This window comes from Phacochoerus africanus, chromosome 7 (assembly GCF_016906955.1).
Source record: "Phacochoerus africanus isolate WHEZ1 chromosome 7, ROS_Pafr_v1, whole genome shotgun sequence".
In the NCBI taxonomy this organism is placed as follows: Eukaryota; Metazoa; Chordata; class Mammalia; order Artiodactyla; family Suidae; genus Phacochoerus; species Phacochoerus africanus.
In genome coordinates, this window is record NC_062550.1 from 42,685,114 (window position 1) to 42,704,661 (window position 19,548).

The 19,548-nt window shown below is 39.2% G+C and overlaps 1 long non-coding RNA gene across 2 annotated transcripts in view; it reads left to right on the forward strand.

Moving 5' to 3' along the window:
* The window catches only part of LOC125131100 (uncharacterized), a 38,942-nt gene extending 22,666 nt beyond the window's left edge, over positions 1 to 16,276 (forward strand). For both annotated transcript variants that reach the window (XR_007135852.1, XR_007135853.1), the window contains 2 exons: positions 11,759 to 11,946; positions 14,559 to 16,276. This is a non-coding gene — a long non-coding RNA (uncharacterized LOC125131100). The remainder of the gene's footprint in view (positions 1 to 11,758; positions 11,947 to 14,558) is intronic.
* The last annotated feature ends 3,272 nt before the right edge of the window (positions 16,277 to 19,548 follow it).

Sequence of the window (19,548 nt, forward strand, 5' to 3'; positions counted from 1 at the left end):
TTGTTCATAGTTTGGAAAAAGTAATTTTTAACAACAGCTTTATTACATGTATAACTGACATGTAATAAGTGGCACATATTTTAAGTGTATAATTTATTAAATTTATATATATAATATACTCCAAATTCATCAATACAACCAAGAAAATAAGGATATCTATTACCCCCAAAGTTTCCTCTGCCCCTCTTTAATCCTTCACTATCACTCTTACTTGCCACCCTCATTTTTCCCCTGAATTCAGGCAATCACTGATCTGCTTCTTATCACTATGGATTACTTTATATTTTCTAGAATTTTAAATAAATGGAATCATGCAGTATGCACTCTTTTTTTTTTTTTTGGTCTGGTTTATTTCCTTCTTATTGATAAGTAGTGTTTCTTTTAGAGTATACTATAAAATGGATCAATTTATCATTCATTCTGTTGATAGACATTTGGGTTGTTTCCAGTTTGGGCTATTACAGATTAAAGCTTCTAAGAATTTTATGAACAAGTCTTTGTGTAAACACATAGCTTCATTTTCTTGGGCAAATACCTAGGAGTGGAATGATTGGATCATATAGTTTTTGAAGAAGCTGCCAACATTCAATATACTCATTCTTTTTAATTTTAACTATTCTAATAAGTGAATGCTACGTATTTTCAGCTTCTTGAATTTGTTTCGTAGTATACTGATACTTTATTTACTTATGATTCCTTTTTGTCTTTCATTTTGGATGCTTTCTATTACAATGTCTTCTAGTTCACTCATCTTTTCTTTTACCATGTCTAATCTACTGCTAATCCCACTACAGTGTGTTTTTCATCTGAGACACTGTAGTTTTCATCTCTGCAAATTGAGTCTGGGCCTTTTTAATCTTCCAGATCTCTACTTAACATATTTCCTCTAGCTCTTAGACTATGAAATACAGTTAAAATAACTGTTTCAAAGCCCTTGTCTACTAATTCTAATACCTGGGCCAATTCTGGTTTGGTGTCCTCATTGTGGGTCAAATCTTCCCACTTCTTTGCCTGATTGGTGACATCTTAATAGAGATGCCAGACATTTTGAATTTATCATGGTGTGTGCTGGATATTTTTGCATTCTTATAAATATCTTTGAATTTTGTTCTGAGACAGTTATATTACTTGGAAACAGTTTGGTACTTTTTTAAGTTTTGTTTTTGAAGTTTATTAGGAAGACAAAAGCAGCATTTAGTCTCAGGTTAATTATTCCCCACTACAGAGGCAAAATCTTTCTGAGTACTCTATCCAATGTGCTGTGAATTATGTTTTCCAATCTGGCTGATGGGAACAGGTACTATTCCAGTCCTACGTGAGCTCCTGGAAATTTCCTTCTCATCTTTCTTGGAAGTTCTTACCACAGCCAAGAGTAGTTTTCTGACACACACACAATCATCATACTCTGTTTAAAATATAAAGCTCAGTATGTTTCAGAGCTTCCCTCCTCTGCAGTTTCTCTTCTCCAGAACTCTGGGCAGAGGCCTTTGTCTCTCTAGCTTGTCAGTTCTGTCTTTTCAACTCATGGGGTCAATCAGCCCAACCTGGATTCCCCCTACCTACACAGCAACTTGAAAATTCTTTTAGAGCAGTAATTGGAGTAATTTTAGAACTTACCTTGTTTGAGCCCCACTCTCAGCATCACTTTCCTTAATTTTCTTGGTCTCCAATGTCTTAATAACCTTTGTTGCATATTTTTTGCTGTTTTTATTTTTTTTAATTGTTTCAGGGTGGAGGGTAAACTTGGCCCCAATTTCCCCAAATTGGCCAGAAAGTCAATTATTTCTTTTTGAAAATTGTTTATTTCTACTACATATCCTCAATATGATGAGGAAGAACAAAAAATAATAATAATAATTGTATCCTTATGGGAAAGCTTATGAATTAGGTTAGATCCCCCTGGGCTCCCCAGACAATACAAAGCTTCAGTTGGAAAATGGGGAAAAGTGAGCAGTCCTTCCATAATGTTTAGATGCAGAAGTGTAGAACTTTCTGAAACAGGGTCACATAGAGAAAGGAAATCAGAAAAGAGCTGCTTCTGAGGAGAGACTGATTACAACATGGGATTGTGAGTCCACTGGAGAATAAAAGGAATTCACACTTCATTCATTCATTTAAAGCTCCTCCCTTTCCTTTCAACTATCTAATTGCTGCTTCCTTTGGTGCACTGAGCACTCTGAGCCCCACCTGCCCTTGCTAATGAGCTTTTGCTCTAGTCTCCAGCTAACCTCATGTCTTTCTCCCATCTTTTTTTTCCAAGCCAAACCTTTTGTCTTGCACATCATTTCTCTTACTCAGTTAACGAGGTGGGGAGGAATTGCTCTAGGAAAGCAGCCTTCTATTATAGACCTAAGGGCATCAACCTTAAAGGAGAAGACAAGACTATCTAGGACTTTTATCAATTTAGAGGACTTGATTGCAACTGGTGACAATTTTCTGATTAAAAAATCTTTTTTACTTTTTTTTTTGATCAAGTGGATGTGAATTTTAGTTTTAACCTAAAAACATGTGCCTTCTGAGTATACACATTTAGATAAAGGTAAGACTGAGAAACAGATAATATATCTTACTTATTTCAGATAGAAAATGAGATTCCAAATAGTGCTTTTCAGCTGATCGTTTTTGCATTGACTTCCATATTCACACTACTCTAACAGCACACCTTTTTATCACAATTGTGTAAAATTTATGGCAGAGAGTTAATAGAAGTGGAGTACAACTCAGAAGGAACATGAGACATTCCTGAATTAATGGAAAGATGTCATAGGTCAGATCATATTCTCAATAGTGATGTGCATTAAAAAGCCATTATAAAATGACCAGTACTGGAACTATAAAAGAATGACACCTTTTGATCATGAAAGGATCCAGTAAAAAAAGTACAGAGGATTTTCTCCTCTTGGAGCTATTGCCAGTTTATTTCTGAATGAAACTAAGAGGCATAGAAACAAATAGTTAAAAATTTAGTCCAAAGAGAGACTTGGACTCATACAGAATTTTTAAAACTTGATTTTAAACTAGTTTCATATATAAACTGATTTATATATGTAGACAGAACCAATACTGGAAGATATATAGGTAGATAAATTTATAGATGGGCAGATGGATGAATGGATAGATGGATAGGTGGATAATCTTCAAAATGTCATTATTTTCTTTGCACTGAACAGTATAATGGGATAGCAGGAAACATGGGGAGAGAAGAAGAGTTTCAACAGGAGTAACAAGAGATAGGCTGAAGTTTGATTGAGATTAGTGTTTCTATAAGTATGGTCTGAAGAGCACCCACATCATATGCAAGTACCTGGGCCTCTCGTGGATATATTCAATTGGAATCTCCAAGAATGCAGCCCAAGATTCTGTGTTTTAACATACTTTCCTAGTGTTCCTACTTGACATAAAAACTTAGGAACTCTAGGTTTCAAGCATAGACTCTGGGATCCAGACTTCCTGGGTCAAAAATCCAACTCTACTATATAGATGATTTACTACAGGTATGTTATTCTGCATCATTTTCTTCATTTGCAACCTGTAGGTGATCATAACAATGCTACCTGCCTAATAGGATTATAAAAGAATTAAATGAGTTGATATAGAAAGTCCTCAAAATTGCACAGGGCAAAATGTGTTATCTATACAAGTACAACAAGCATAACTAAATCATCCAGGTTTCAAATTTCTACACAGGAATTAAAAAGTAACACAATATCAACAATAAGTTACAAGGAGTAAAAACACAAGTTGGATCCACGAAATTCTTTTTAGCTTATCATTTGGGGATATTTTGTTGTGTTGTATTTTGCTTTTATCAGCAAAAGACACCCTTTTGAGAAGCTGTCCCTTGCTGTCCTAGAAGATATGGCAGCACCAAATAAGTCCCCTCCATATATAACAAAAAATTCATTGCTCTTCTTAAGGTTCTAGTGAATTCTGGTGAATTGTTCTCACCAAATAAACAGCAAATGCCTTTGAAGGAAAAAATGATTCTTCATTCAGCTCTTGTCTTGTCAAGATGCTCTGGATAACACAGAGGCGTCCTAGTTGCCTACCTCTGAATCTTAGGTGACTCAGCTGTTTCAACCTCACTCATACTGAGAGGAATTTACCTTGTCTCAGCTCCATAGTCTGAATTTTAGTATATATGTTGCTGAAGTGGGTAAAACTCTACAGTTTCTAAAAAAGACAGATTCTTAAGATAATATGTGGAGGATATTCTGAATAAATGGGGTTCAGAAACTTTTCTCATATGTCCTTGGTTCAGACTGGATAGAGAGATAAATAAAATAACCCAGGGAACAATGTCCCTTTCAAAATTCTACAATTTCATTTCCACTGCTGACCAGGATGTGACACATGGGACAAAGAGAAATCTGGCAAGGTGTGTGCCCAGTCTCTTCTGAACCAGGGTTTCAAATTATCAGCCTTCTGCAGCCTCTTTTGCTTTTTCAACCAGCCTGGCCTCCCTGACTTCTACTTCTCTACAGCTCCCTTGTCCCTCTCTTATTCCCTAAACTCAGTCCCTCCTTAATCTGTATAAACATCCACTGTGATCAAGACCAACTTCTTTAACTTTGCACCAAATCTTCACATTCTCCACTCTGTCCCTCTCTCTCTACACTCCAGACATACTGAACTGCTTGCAGGCCCCCAAATGTGCCTCTGTTTCTCTCCCTACAGCCCTTCCTTGCTGCACCTTTTCCCTGGGACATCTCTCTCACCCACCTCTGCCCCACCTATCACTTGACTCATGTCTACTCATTCTTCATAACTCAACTAAGACATCACCTCCTCCAATGTCTTACCTAATCCAGTCCCTCCCAATTACACATCAATCAGGCCCTTTTCATTCTGTGTAAGTCTTATCTATTCATTTGTCATTTCTTCTGAACTATTATTACATTCTTAAGGAATCAAGTTTTGTTCATTCTTGTCCTGCCACCCCCTAGCAGAGGGATTTACAATGGTACACCCCAAAGTACCTATCCTTGAGACAAGGATGTTGGATGGTGACCATGTGTTTGAGAATGCCACAGCTGTATAGTTCAATGGAAATAACACACACTTTAGACTCAGGAACATCTAGGCTTAAATCACAGCTCAGCCACTTGCTGTTTATGATGGTAGGCAATAAATTATACAAACCCATTTAAATCCAAGTGGTACACCTGCAACTAAGAGCGATAATCCTTACCCTGCAAATACGTTGTAAGAAATGAGATAATACATACATGCCCAGTGTCTGATAAAAGGTAGCTTTTTGTATTATATTGATAAGAATCAGAATTTATTCCTATACAAATCAGATCAAAATCAACCATAACTCATAGACAGTGTGTTATAAGTTCTTGAAAGAGACTCTGAGGTCTCACACAAGTATCTGAGAGATTCTCAGGACATTAGTTCCTGCTAATAAAATATACATCCTAGCCTTCTCAATAGTCCAATTAATTTCAAGTCATGTGGTTCAGCTTTCACTCAGTGTCACTACAGGAGAAATTCCCAACTGTGCTAAAAGTACTGGTCAATGACACATGACATTGCTAGTAATTACTAATACTATTACTAACTAAAATCTTTTTTGAATTTGGTACTAAATGCTACATATGCTTTTCTGAAAAAAATTTAATCCTTGAAACCAACTGATAAGACATTCATTCTTGTCCCTGTTTGACAGTTGAGGCTTAAGTTAAGCAACCTTCCAGAGTTCCCATTGTGGCACAGCAGAAACAAATCCAACTAGAAACCATGAGGTTGTGGGTTGGTCCCTTGCCTTGCTAAGTGGGTTAAGGATCTGGCGTTGCTGTGACCTGTGGTGTAGGTCACAGATGCAGCTCAGATCTGGCATTGTTGTGGCTGTGGTGTAGACTGGCAGCAACAGCTCCGATTGGACCTCTAGCCTGGGGACTACCATCTGCTATGGATGTGGCCCTGGAAAAGACAAAGGACCAAAAAAAAAAAATAGCAACCTTCCAAGGTCACACACTGACTTAGTAGGATACAGCCTTCAAGATTTCAGAAGATACATTTGGATGGAAGAGTCATTTTGTTATTTATCTTTCATGGTTTGATAATTCACACTGACAGCATATGAATAACTTGAATATTTCTCATCTGAAAGTTCCTTTTCCCCTAACTTGGTTAATTTTGTCATGTGAATAGTTTGAGCAGTAGGTCAAAGAGGGTTTTGAATTTCAAACTTTCCACCAGAGCTGACATTACCACGGTCTGGGATCTGCTACAGATGACAGCTCAAAACAAGAAGATTTAGCTACTGCTTTTTCAGGCTTGACTAGACTAGAGACTCCAAAACAGCATGGCAGGTGTTGTAATTAAGTGTGCAGGTTTCAGTGATGATGGAAAAATTTCTCAACTCCCACCATGGCAGCATGGGGCTATTTGTCAATTGGGGCTTATTTCTATTATGCAGGTAATCTTGTTCTTTGAGCAAAAGCAATTGTTTTTTCTGTGCCAGTTGGCATGATTCCAACCTCATGATACTCTAGTGGGAAAGTGGTTTATTCTGAGTCCATTAGTTCTGCAGTTCATTAGTTTTCTTCCATTGGTAATTCATTCATTTATTTTATTTTATTTATTTATTTTTTTATTTTTTTGTCTTTTTGCCATTTCTTGGGCCGCTCCGGCGGCATATGGATGTTCCCAGGCTAGGGGTCTAATCGGAGCCGTAGCCACCGGCCTACACCAGAGCCACAGCAACACTGGATCCGAACCGCGTCTGCAACCTACACCACAGCTCAAGGCAAGGCTGGATTGTTAACCCACTGAGCAAGGGCAGGGATCGAACACGCAACCTCATGGTTCCTAGTAGCATTCATTAACCACTGCGCCATGATGGGAACTCCCATTCATTTATTTTAAAATTAATTAATTTAAATTCATTCATTAAGCACTTGTTATCTAATGACATAGTAAGAGGCATCACAGTACAGTAGCAAGAATGGATTTTTCAAGTCAGGTAAACATGGCTTTGCATCCTGCCTTGTAGTTTACTAGCTAATAACCCATATGGGTTTAAATGGATGGTAAGGGCATGGGTTTTGGAGTCAGAAAGACTTGGCTTTAAAATTCATCCCTGCCCACTTATTAGATCTATGACCTTGGACAAGATTCTCTGAGCTTTAGCTTCTCCACCTATAAAATGGAAAGAATAACACAATATACCTTATAGAATTCTTGTGGACAATTAAAATCAAAGTGAATATAAGGTACCCAGTATAGTCCCTGAGAAACAGTAGATGCTGAATAGATTTACTTCTCTTCCTTCTCCCACTAGGTCCCAGGCACTGCAGGAATAGATATATTTGAAATTTATGACTTCCATAAAAAAGGAGAATTAAGGAAAAGGAAGCTAACATATTGAATACCTACTTTGTCCCAGTCATCTGTATGTGATGATACCACTGAATTTAAGTAAACACATACCTTTATTTATTCACTCACTCATTCATTCATTTCTTCATTCAATCATTCAGTAAATAATTCTTCAGCACTTCTTGTGTTCCAGGCACTTACCTAGGCCAAGTGAATGAATGAATAAAATGGACTAAGTTCTGGTTGATCTTATATTCTAGAAACCTGTATCCTGTCTGCTCTACCTTGCTACACAAATAAAGAGCCTTGGAAATTAAAAAAATAGAGAGAGAGAAAATAATATTTCCAAGTTAGAAATCAGAAAGTCTTCATGGAGAAGGGAAAGTGGCAAGTCTCATCTAGGCCTCAAGGACCACAGGGTTCAGAGATGTGTTGTGATGGGTGGGGAAAACAGCATACGTAATAGCCCAGAGGCAAGAAAGGGCAGGATCTGTGAGGAAGCAGCAAGTTTGATTGGGTCATTGGGTGGGGTACATGAAAGTGAGTAACAGGAAATCTTGTAGAAACAAATATGGAAATCAGATGGTGGTGCATATTGAAAAGGAGACTGAAGAGTCTAGACCTCCCTTGTAGACCATAGACAGTAAGTTTATTGAACAAGGAGGTAATAGGGATGAGGGTATGCTTTACAAATATTAATTGTGCAACAGATGTAAAATGGATTGAGACAAGGAGAGACTAAAGACAGACTTAGGAGGCTGTTAATTAAACATCACTGGGTATGTTTGAGGTTTTGTTTTGTTTTTGTTATACTGATCAATGACAAACAGATGATCAGAAAATTCAGGTAAATCCTTTTTCATCAGCGTTTACGAAGGCAAAAGTGGGTTTTTGAAACAGCCAAAAGAAGTTCCCATTGTGGTTCAGTGGGTTAAGAACTGACTAGTATCCACAGAATGCAGGTTTTATCCGTGGCCTTGCTCAGTGGGTTAAGGATCCAGCATTGCTGTGACTGTGGCATAGGCCTGCAGCTGCAGCTCTGATTCACCCCCTAGCCTGGGAACTTCAATATGCTGCAAGTATGGTCCTAAAAAGAAAAAAAAAAAAAAACCAGGAAAGGAAACTTGTTCAGTTGAGAAAAAACTACATGCTATCATGGAAAGAACCAATTCCTTCAATGTATGAAAAATTTTATGTCTTTAGTAGAACAAACTCAATTATATATCAGAGAGGGGAAAACCTGAGACAACAGACCTTATGGTACAATTTTCACACTAAGTTGATTCTTAGGTCAGAACTTTAAATGACCACAATCAAATTCAGACTCATCAATAGGTTTTTATAATAAAAGCTATAAAACAAGAATAAAGCTAAACATTTATGAGAACCCTTGCAAAGTGACAAATGCTTCCAGCTCATTTTTGTTTATTAAGAAAAGATGATGCTTTTTAGTGCTGTTGATATTGTTTGTGGCCAGTGGTGGTTTTTGTTTTTGTTTTGTTTTGTTTCTGCTTTTTAGGGTGGCACCCACATGGAAGTTCCCAGGCTAGGGGTCAAATGGGAGCTGTAGCCACTGTCCTACACAACAGTCACAGCAGATCTGAGCTGCATCTGTGACCTGCATCACAGTTCATGGCAACGCTGGATCCTTAACCCACTTAGCGAGGTGGGGGATTAAACCTGCATCCTCATGGATACTAGTCAGATTGGTTTCCACTGAGGCATGGCAGGAATTCCTGGCAGAGGTATTATTGGTCCAGGTCTAGCTCTCAGCTAATGGAGAACAACACATTCCCAGGCTTACAGGAGTGACATAGCATTTTGCCTTCAAAACATCACCTGCTTTTTCTACTTTCTCCGGGTTTCTGCAAAACCAAACTCAAACTACCCCAGATTGAAGTCACTATCTTCCCCTCTTCCATCCCCTCCCAACCCAATTTGCTCCTGTCCCCACCTTTCTATTTATTCAATGAAAACTTATTTAGCACTACTCTGTTCTTGGTTTTGTAAGGGTCACTGGGATCTCTACTATAGGCATTACCAATCAACAAAACCTTGGAGTCATTTTCAATTTCTCCCTCCCTCCCACCTCTCACTTCCTGCCAAGCCAACCTCCCAAAAGACTCCTAACTGATGATGACAGACCTCCCCTTCACCCTCACCTAGCAGTTCTCTGATCTGGATTCTCTTCCATGCATGGATCCAACCTGGGATCTTTGAAAGTCTTGGCACTCGAAGTGTGGTCCACAGATCAACACTTGCTGCCATGGTATCACCTGGGAGCTGGTTGGAAATTCAGGCTCTCACAACAGAATCTGCATTTTAACAGAACCCCCAGATGATTCATATGCATATTCGAATTTCAGACACACTGGCTGAAAACACAAATCTGATTCAGTCATCCCCAGTAGACATTCTATTATAGGGACCAACAAATCACAGCCCACAAATCTAATCCAGCTCACCACCTGTTTGTGTATGGCCTGTGAATTAAGGATTTTTTTTTTTTTTACATTTCTAAATGATTAAGGAAAAATGAAAAGAAGAAGAATATTTCACAACACAGGAAAATAACACGAAGTTCAAATTTCAGGGTCCATAAATATGGAGTTTTATTCAATTTACGCCCATTCATGTACATATTGTCTAGGGCTGCTTTTGCACTAGGATGGCAGAGCTGAGTAGCTACAACAGAGACTGTTATAGCCAGCAAACCCTAAAATATTTACTATTTGGCCCTTCGCAGAAAAAGACTGTTGAGCCTTGCTCTAGAAGGAAAACACACATGATAAAAAACAAAAAGCACTGAAAGTTATGAGATATGAAAGAAAAAAGAAAGACCTGAACAAATTGCTTTCTATCCTGTGTAACCATAACAGGTGCTAATACCCTTCTATCATCCCATGGGTTATGTTGATGGTATAGTCTTCGGAGAATAGGGACAAGATTCAGTTACTTTCATTCAGTTTCTTGGCTGCTGATTTCTTCCCCTAGATGGATAAAGAGTAGGTTTTAAACATGACGAGAGCAGGAGGATTATCCTGGGGGTTCAGATATGAAGAGAGAATCATGAAGGATTTGAATAGACTGTTTCTACTTAGGTCCATATTCCTAAAGCGAAACAAGTAAAAAAACAAACAAACAAACAAAAAACAAAAAACAAATCTCCTCACTCAGGAGAGCTAAATGAATCACCACAGGGACCCAAAACTCTTGCTGTGGGCAGTAATTCTTCCCCTGAAGGGAATGTCTCAAACTTCCAAAATTCAGTGTTTTAAATAACAACACCCACCTGCAGGCCTTCCCCCAGTCACATTCTCTAATTGTAATGTGCTATGAGTCATTAAAAAGATCAGTTCAGATTTCATTCATTTTCCAAATGCAAATCCTTTTGAAATAACACTGTCAGAGCTATTTCTAGTATTTTGCTCTTTGCTTAATTGATACATTCCTTTAGAGTCATTCTATACCACTAAAGAAGCAGGTGTAAGAAAATAGTTTGAATTCCAATTCCATTCCAGAATGAGAAAGAAGGGGAAGTTCATGGACCAAGGACCTTCCAGAGAAGTTGTCACAGAAGCATTGAACATCGTAAAGCCAGAAAGTGGTTGCTTTTCACTCTTCATCTCCCATCCTTGTATTCACGGTTTCAAGAACAGCTAACTAAATGATTTTCCATTCATCCAATAGCAAATTATGCCACCAGCTAACAGCAGAGCCAAGCACTATAGTGGGTCTCTCAGCTACCAGGGTGAATAAGCTATTACTCCTGTCCTGGAGAAGTTGATTGCCTTGTGGAAAAGACAGAAGCAAAGGCAGAAAACTGCAACACAGCACATTAAATGCTACAGTTGAGAGTGAGTAAAGTTTCTGTGTGATACAAGAGGACACTCAGCTCAGGGTGATGGGGTCAGAGAGCCCTCCCAGAGATGATGCCTGAGCTGAGCTCTGAAGACAAGGAGAATCTGCCAGATCAAGGGTCCAAGATTAGGAGTAAAAAGGGTGTTCAAGGCACAGAGATATCAGAGATGAGGCAGTGTGATCCATCTGAATGGAAAGAGGGTACCACAAGGGGAGCGGTAATGTGGAAAGTAACATAATGTCTTTTCTATCAAAGGAAATCTTGGTTACTCCATTTTGCTCTGGTTTTGGCTGAAATGCCTTCTTGGGACCCCCTCCTCTTTCCCTCTTCTCCCAGTAACAATTTGTTTCAAATTAGCCAACCTAGAAGAATGTACACCCTGACCTGACCAATGGGAAGGGGACAGGTACATCACCTGCACTAGGGATAAATAGGGAGGGTCTTTTCTTTGCATGTGCTTTTTGAGCACCCACGCCCTTCTGCAGAAGTAAAGAGCCTTGTTGAGATCTCCCCGTGTTCATGTGTCTTGTTTTTCAACAATGATGATCTGAGCCATCTCCCCAACAGATTTGGGGTCTCATCCATGATTTGGGGTCCACTGGAACACAGATTCTTGAGAATGAGAGATGCATCCCACAGCCTGTTGTGGTGGCCCTAAATTGAGAAGTCTGCACCCGTGAACTTCAAACCCATGGAGGGTTCTTGACAACGTGGGAAATCATGTGATGACACGGAAACTCTGTTAATGGACCAAGGTAGGAAATATCACAGGTGTGATTGTGTACCTCCTTGGTGGTCGGGATGGGGTCAGTAAGCCTCAAAGGGTCTCAGGTGATACCGGCAGTTTGAGGTGAAATCGTAAAATCAGAGCACACCCTTCAAAACATCTTGGGGGAGACCAGCAATTTTGGGGTGAAATCAGAGGATCAGAACATGATCCTGGGAAATGGGAAGTAAGTCTTCCTGACCTGTACCTCCACTTGGAGGACTGAATGGGGAAGGGGACCAAATTCCTCCAGACTGTCCTCTGGGATTGATATTAAAGTATGGGGGTGACAATCCATTGATGAAGGACAAAAAGAAGGGAAGAATGATTAAATATTGTTGTTTTATCTGGACACAGACACCTATTCTTGCCCCATCTGTCTTCTGGCCAAAGTTTGGATCAGACGAGGATTGGGTCTGTCAGCTGCTTATTCAGTTTGTCCAGGACAAGTCACTGGGGTCTCAAGAGGAAACTTATTATGCTCTCCATTGGCAGTTGGGGACTGGTGGTCTTAATTCCCTTCAGAGCACAGGACCAAAAGGGAAATGAGGAGGAAACCCAAGAACATTCTGGGACCTCCTCCCCTCCATGGGACCTCCTTGGCTCACTGCTGCCACCTTAGAATCCCCAAAATGGTGCTGGCCCCCACTCCAGCCACAGCCACCACTGCTGTTGCTGCTGGGGGAGTATGGGAGGGGCACAGAGCCCACAATGCAAGTGCAAGGGCACTGCTGCTGCTCACATACTTAACACAGGAGAGGAGGGGTGCAGAACCCTGTGCTGGCGCAAGCACACTACTGTTGCTCAGAGTCAGAAAAGGAGGATTAGGCCGCAGGCACAAGCATGCTGCCCTGGCTCAGGGGATCAAAGCCCATGGCCTCAACAAAACCAAAGGATATGGCAGGGCCTTATTCCAGACTTAGTGAAGAGTTAAAACAATGTCAGGAGTTCCCATCATGCCTCAGTGGTTAACAGACCCAAGTAGTAACCATGAGGTTGCAGGTTCAATCCCTGGCCTTGCTCAGTGGGTTAAGGATCTGGGAGCTGTGGTGTTAGTTGCAGACACAGCTCAGATCCTGCATTGTTGTTGCTGTGGTGTAGGCTGGCAGCTGCAGCTCTCCTTGGACCCCTAGCCTGGGAACATCCATGTGCCATGAGTGAGGAACTCAAAAGACAAAATAATAAGTAAAAATAAATAAATAAGATGCATATATAAAATAAAGGATTGGAAAGATAAACTATTAGAGAATTTACTAATATATAAAAGGTATATGTGAGAAGGAATAAGGAATGGAATTCTATTTTATCAAGGGAAAAGAAGAGTAAGCCTGTCTTCTAGCATGTTGTTTTAAATGGAAAATGGGGGACAAACTAATGGATACAGAAAATGCTGGAAGGTTTGTTGGAAGTAGACATTGAGAGAAGGGTTATATATTGTCAGAACTCAGCTTAAAATAAGTTTAATTGAGTAAATTAATTTTAAAATAAGCTGGTACAAAATTTGAACTTGGCTTTTCTTTGTTAAGAAAAAGTTTCCTTGGAATGCTACTTTGATAACAGATTATATAATGTTGTTTTAAGTGATCTGTTGTATTTGCTTTTGAGATCTCTTGTAACTTTGGTTAAGAATGAAGTATTATCCACAGCAACCTATGATTTTATCTGACCAAATTTAAAAAAAGATTTATTTATAAACACTATCAAATTCTAATTAAAGTGCTTTTAACAACTAACTTTAAAATGCTTCACAGGATCCTTGAGGCATTCAAAAAAGAAAAAAAGTTAAATTTACTAGAATTATTTGGAATGTTAAAATACATAGAGAGTATTATCAAATGAGTGATAAACCTCAGATTATATAGATAAATAGATGTTTTTAATATAGATATTCCAAAATTTTTACAGTTTCTGAAATTTGGATATATGCTGGTACTATGTTATAATTCTTTTTTTTTTCCTGGTTATTTCAAATTGCTATGTTGCAACAGTTACCAAGTTTCATTGTTAATTTGCATTGCAATCAGATTTAAAATGTGCCTTAAGTCTTTTGTCACTGTTAGTCAGTGGCTTTACTCTGATACCTTTGCAAAAATGTTTCCTTTTCTAGAAGATCTATAAAAGAACATTTTTTTTTCTTTTTTTGCCATTTCTTGGGCCACTCCCACGGCATATGGAGGTTCCCAGGCTAGGAGTCGATTTGGAGCTGTAGCTGCTGGCCTACACCAGAGCCACAGCAACTTGGAATCCGAGCCGCGTCTGCAACCTACACCACAGCTCACGACAAGGCCGGATCCTTAACCCACTGAGCAAGTGCAGGGACCGAACCCGCAACCTCATGGTTCCTAGTCGGACTCGTTAACCACTACGCCACGACAGGAACTCCAGAAAGAACTTTTTTTTAAAATAAAAGTTTCTGACTTCCAGACCTTAATGATGAGCTAAGAAATTAAAAAAAAAAAAATTCTAAAAGGGAAATTGATGATTTCATAAACAGTTGAACAAAAGGGATTGGTTACATTGGACTGTGTGAACTGGTGGATATGGTTATAATTTTATGGTCTCTATTTAAAATAATACTGACTTTTCATCTGTGTTTTACAGGTATAAAGAAAATCTTCCCAACAAGCAATTTGGTAAATTATACCTTTGTAAGCAGAACTGAAACATTTCTCTCTTCTCTCCCTGATTTCTTCAGAGAATAGAAACTCAGGTTTTCAGAAACTTTATCAGATAATTAGGAAGGCCACCTTGTATGTAGCCTGTAAAAAACTCAAGGATCTGGGTTTTTAAAAGGGAAGGAATTCACCAAGATTTTTAAGATAAAAATCTTTAAGACAAACCATTCACATGACTTTCCTAGCCCTGAGGTGCCTTTTAAAAGCTTAGTCTAAGATTCCTCATAAAGTTCCAAGAAAGCCAATTAAAAAATAAATCTATATGATCAATTTTATTCATGTAAGTCATCAGGCCAAGGTTGCTGACACCAGACTTAATTGGCAAATAAATTAGTCTTGGTTTGGCTAATATTTGATAAAAATGAAAGTAATTTTAGAGAGAAAGAGATGTTTCAATGAAAACTTGCTAAATCTGTTAATCTCGTTCTTTTACTTATGGTCAGTATCACTAAGACTTACTCCCTAGTAGTTCTTTGCTATTATGTTATATTGATGCAAGTTTAACCGAGCTTCTAAAAGAACATTCTAAGCTTATTTCTAAAGTTTATCTCAGCAATCTATTTTTGGATAAAAATCAGATGCCCCAAGACCTGCAACAAGGGGACCATGTGTACTAAAAAGGACATAATATAAAAGGACTATTTCCAAGCTTCTAGAGGAAGACCCTGATACCTAACTATGGAGCCAGGAGGAGGTACAACAATTTAGGGATTTAAGAGAGGCACTGACAGGTGCCCCTCTTCTGGCTCTACCATCCTTTTGAAAAACCTTTTCATTTATTTGTAAGCATGGGCTCTGGGATGGCTCTAGGGGGTCCTCACATAGAAACATGGAGAAAGCCACCAGCTGGTGGCCTTCCTTTTCTGCCTCCTGGACTCTGTCACCAGAGGATGGCTGAATACATACAGTTGGTAGCTGCCACTGCCCTATTAACTTAAGGAAACAGAAAACTCACCTTTGGAGGAAGGCTGACTGCAAGTATAAAAATAGGATATGAGGACACAAATGCCTGTTTGAAATGGATAAAATATTCTGTGGACACACTATACAAAGGCAGCTATTATACTTGTGCCACAGGGAGACCAGAGGCGCAAGTGGTTCCTTTCCTCTGGGATGGTTGTCAGACCCATAGGGTCTCGACCGTGTGATGGCCCTCTTCCACGACAAAATGGCTTGAAATAATGAGTCCAGTTAGACTCTGTCACTGCTATTCCCTGAGGTCAAAAGTTCTGTGGGTCAGCCCCCAAGAACTGTTCAGCAGCCAAATGAAAATGTCAACTTCTCCTCAAGTCTAAAATGACAAGAAGCAAAGGCGACTTTCTTAGGCAACTTGACCAGGTGCAGTGAAAGCCGGTCCTACATCACCCCCACAATAAATCCCTGTTCCAAGTGTCCTGAGAAGATGTCTGGTGGCATTGTGGGAGTCCACTAATGGGCATCCCTCCAGAAAATCAAAGTGACACCTATACTTTGTTGCAATTGGCCATCCATTTCACCCTGGTATTTAGGCCCCAATATCAAACACAGCCAATCCTGAGAAAATAAGACATTACTGGGGATGGTGGTCCTTTGACCCCCAGGTCTGTATTGACTCAACAGGTGTTCCAAACAATTTTTTTTTTGTCTTTTTGCCATTTCTTGGGCCGCTCCTGCAGCATATGGAGTTTCCCAGGCTAGGGGTCTAATCAGAGCTGTAGCTGACAGCCTACTCCAGAGCCACAGAAATGCAGGATCTAAGCCATGTCTGCAACCTACACCACAGCTCATGGCAATGCAGGATCGTTAACCTGCTGAGCAAGGGCAGGGATCGAAGCCACAACCTCATGGTTCCTAGTCGGATTCGTTAACCACTGCTCCACAACGGGAACTCCCCAAACAAATTTAAGACAAGAAATCAGGTAGCTGCTGGGTTTGAACCTGCTCTCTTTTTGTGATCAACCATAAACAAAAATGTTGATTGGATAAACTACATTTTTTACAATCAACAAAGATTCATTAATTATACTAGAGATGCCATTAAAGAAATAGCTGAACAGCTAGGGCCAACTAGTCATATGGCATGGGAAAACAGACTTGCTTTAGACATGACACTGGCAGAAAAGGGTGGAGTCTGTGTAATGATTGATAGCCAGTGCTGTACGTTCATTCCCAACACCACCACCCCAGACAGCACCATCACCAAGGCCCTACACAGATTAACGGCCTTAGCAGATGAGCTTTCAGAGAATTCTGGTATTAATGACCCCTTCACAGACCTTTTAGAAAATTGGTTTTAAAATAAAAAAAATGAAAGGGACTAATAGCTTCAATCTGTATCCCTCAAATTGCTGTAGATAGTATCCGTGTCTTAGTTGCATGTTGTGTAATTCCTTGTGCCAGGAGACTTTTTCAAAAATTAACAGAAACTGCCCTAACAAAGCAACTGGGCCCCCCTCCCCACCAAGCCAATATACTCCTGATGGACACAATAGAGCATGAGAGACAAACCATGCTCAAAGAGTTTGAAGAAAAGAATATTTGATAAAAAATGAAAGGAGGGAATTGTGGTAAGTAATGTAATATCTTTTCTATCAAAGGAAATCTTGGTTACTCCATTTTGCTCTGGTTTCAGCTGAAACGCCTTCCTGCGACTCTCCCTCCCCTTTCCCTCTTCCCCCAGTAACAATTTGTTTCAAATTAGCCAACCTAGATGAATGTACACCCTGACCTGACCAATGGGAAAGGGACAGGTACATTACCTGCATTAGGGATAAATAGGGAGGGTCTTTTCTTCTTTGCACATGCTTTTTGAGCACCCGTGCCCTTCTGCAGAAGTAAAGAGCCTTGTCGAGATCTTCCCATGTTCATGTGTCTCATTTTTTGACACTGATGATCCAAACCATGTCCCAACAGTAAGAGAAGAAAGGAGAAAGCCAGGTAAAGAACAGTGTGTTGTTGGTGGAGTGTTGTGATCATAGTTGTATTTCCAAAAGCAAATTAATTGTTGTGTGGAGAAAGCACTGGAGGAGAGGAAGACTGGAGGTAAAGAGAAGAATTTAAGAGAACACTGCCAGGAAGAAATGGTGGTGACTTAAGCCATGAGGAAGATAATGGAGGTGGAAAAGAACAAGGCTAAGGCCACCACATATGGCCATGCAGATAGGGTCATGCAGCTATTCCCTGCGTGAAACATTTTTCCAAGAGTCAAGGGGTTGCAGAAAATCAGACTGTGGTCTGCTGGCCAAGTATGGTGGGTTACCCAGTATGTGGGAAGGGAGCCCTTTCTTATTTATCAGCCAGACATCTTGCTAACAAAGGTACCATTTTGTTATTCTCACGATGTCACCATATCTGCGTGCAATGTTGAAGACCCTATCAAAGCATAGTCAAGCATATTCTAGAGATTTTTATGGAGGAAAACAGCTGGCCAGCTATGGGAATTAGAGAGAATCAGACAGGACACTACCATGTTCAGCCCAAGCACTTTGTCATTCACCAAGGCAGGAAGTGCTTTTTCAGTCCTAGCTGAGCTCCATATCATCTATTCTACTCAATTCCTTTTTTGCTGTCATGAATTTCATATGTAAGTTCAAATAAATCCATTCAAATAAAAAAGGAATATATTTTACTTACATTTAATGTATTTCACCTCTCTTATTCTTTGTCTTTTCCTGGTTATTTTTATGCCACTTCTGAGACAATATGATGTAGCAGGAAGAAAGTTTTACTATGGAACAAACCATAAATATCAGCTCTGCCAACAGTTATAAAACCTTTCACTTTTCTGAACCTCAGTTTATTTATTTGTGAAATGCAGATGATAATGCTTATATATAGGGTTGCTATAAAAATTAGTGAATATAAACCACCTCACCAAGAATCCAACACATGCAAAAGTGAACACTCAGTACCTTCAGATACAGTTATTATTTACTGATCAAATATTCTGTAGCTTACTTCTTCACTTATCAGTTTCTATTTCAAGCTTTATAGTCCTGTCATCCCTTCATTTTATACACCCAACATTATGATAGCAGTCAATAGCTCACAGAAGTGCTTGCCTAGTTGCCAAAACCTCCCACCTAAAAGTCTTAAATGTGTAAGTTCATGTAGTAAAAGTCCATCTAAATTTTAAAATCATATCAAAAATACAACTGCTGAAAAATAGTGGATTTCCAATGATGAAGATTGATAATACTTGTGCTCATTTGGGAAGTTTTCCTGGAATTTATCAGAAAATGAGTGAAAGTAAAGGAAAGAGAACCCAGATCTTGTTAGGTCATGTAGCTTACATGACTTTCCATAAGTAGGAATTCTACCTTACATGGTTGGATTTAGAGAGTGCTAAATGTCTACTGTGTGTCTGGCACTATGTTGGATAATTTAGGGACATTTTAAGGAAACCATGGCTTCTCCCCTTGGGAAATGGGGATTCATTTTCTGTTTCCAATTAGAACATTTGAAAAGTTAAATTCTATTTCAATGAAACTGAAACATTTAGGTAGGAAGCAAGATCTCAGCCAAGAACTTTTAGTTAATCTTCAGCAGCCAGTGCATAAAAAGATGTTACTGGAAACATTTTCGGATTTGTTTATCTTAAATAATGTGATCCATTTTCATTTTGAGAAAAGAAAATAATGAATTCCACAGGGGAAAAAAAAAAAAAAAAAAGGCTTGCATGCCTGGCTGAGTCATACTGTGTAAATTTTTTCCAGTAAGTTACATTATGCTGGATGCAGTTCAAAAGGGAAAATGTCAAACACACTGGGGTTCAGTCTGGCATGCAGGTGGGTTTACTCAAGCACAGAAATCAAATATAGGCATTGGAGCCAATACTTTAGAAAACAACAGAATGGCTTATAAATCAGAGCTGGAATTTCTAGGAGTTCTTTTTCAGCTGAATCCTACAAATGCAATATAAATGAGCAATACACAAG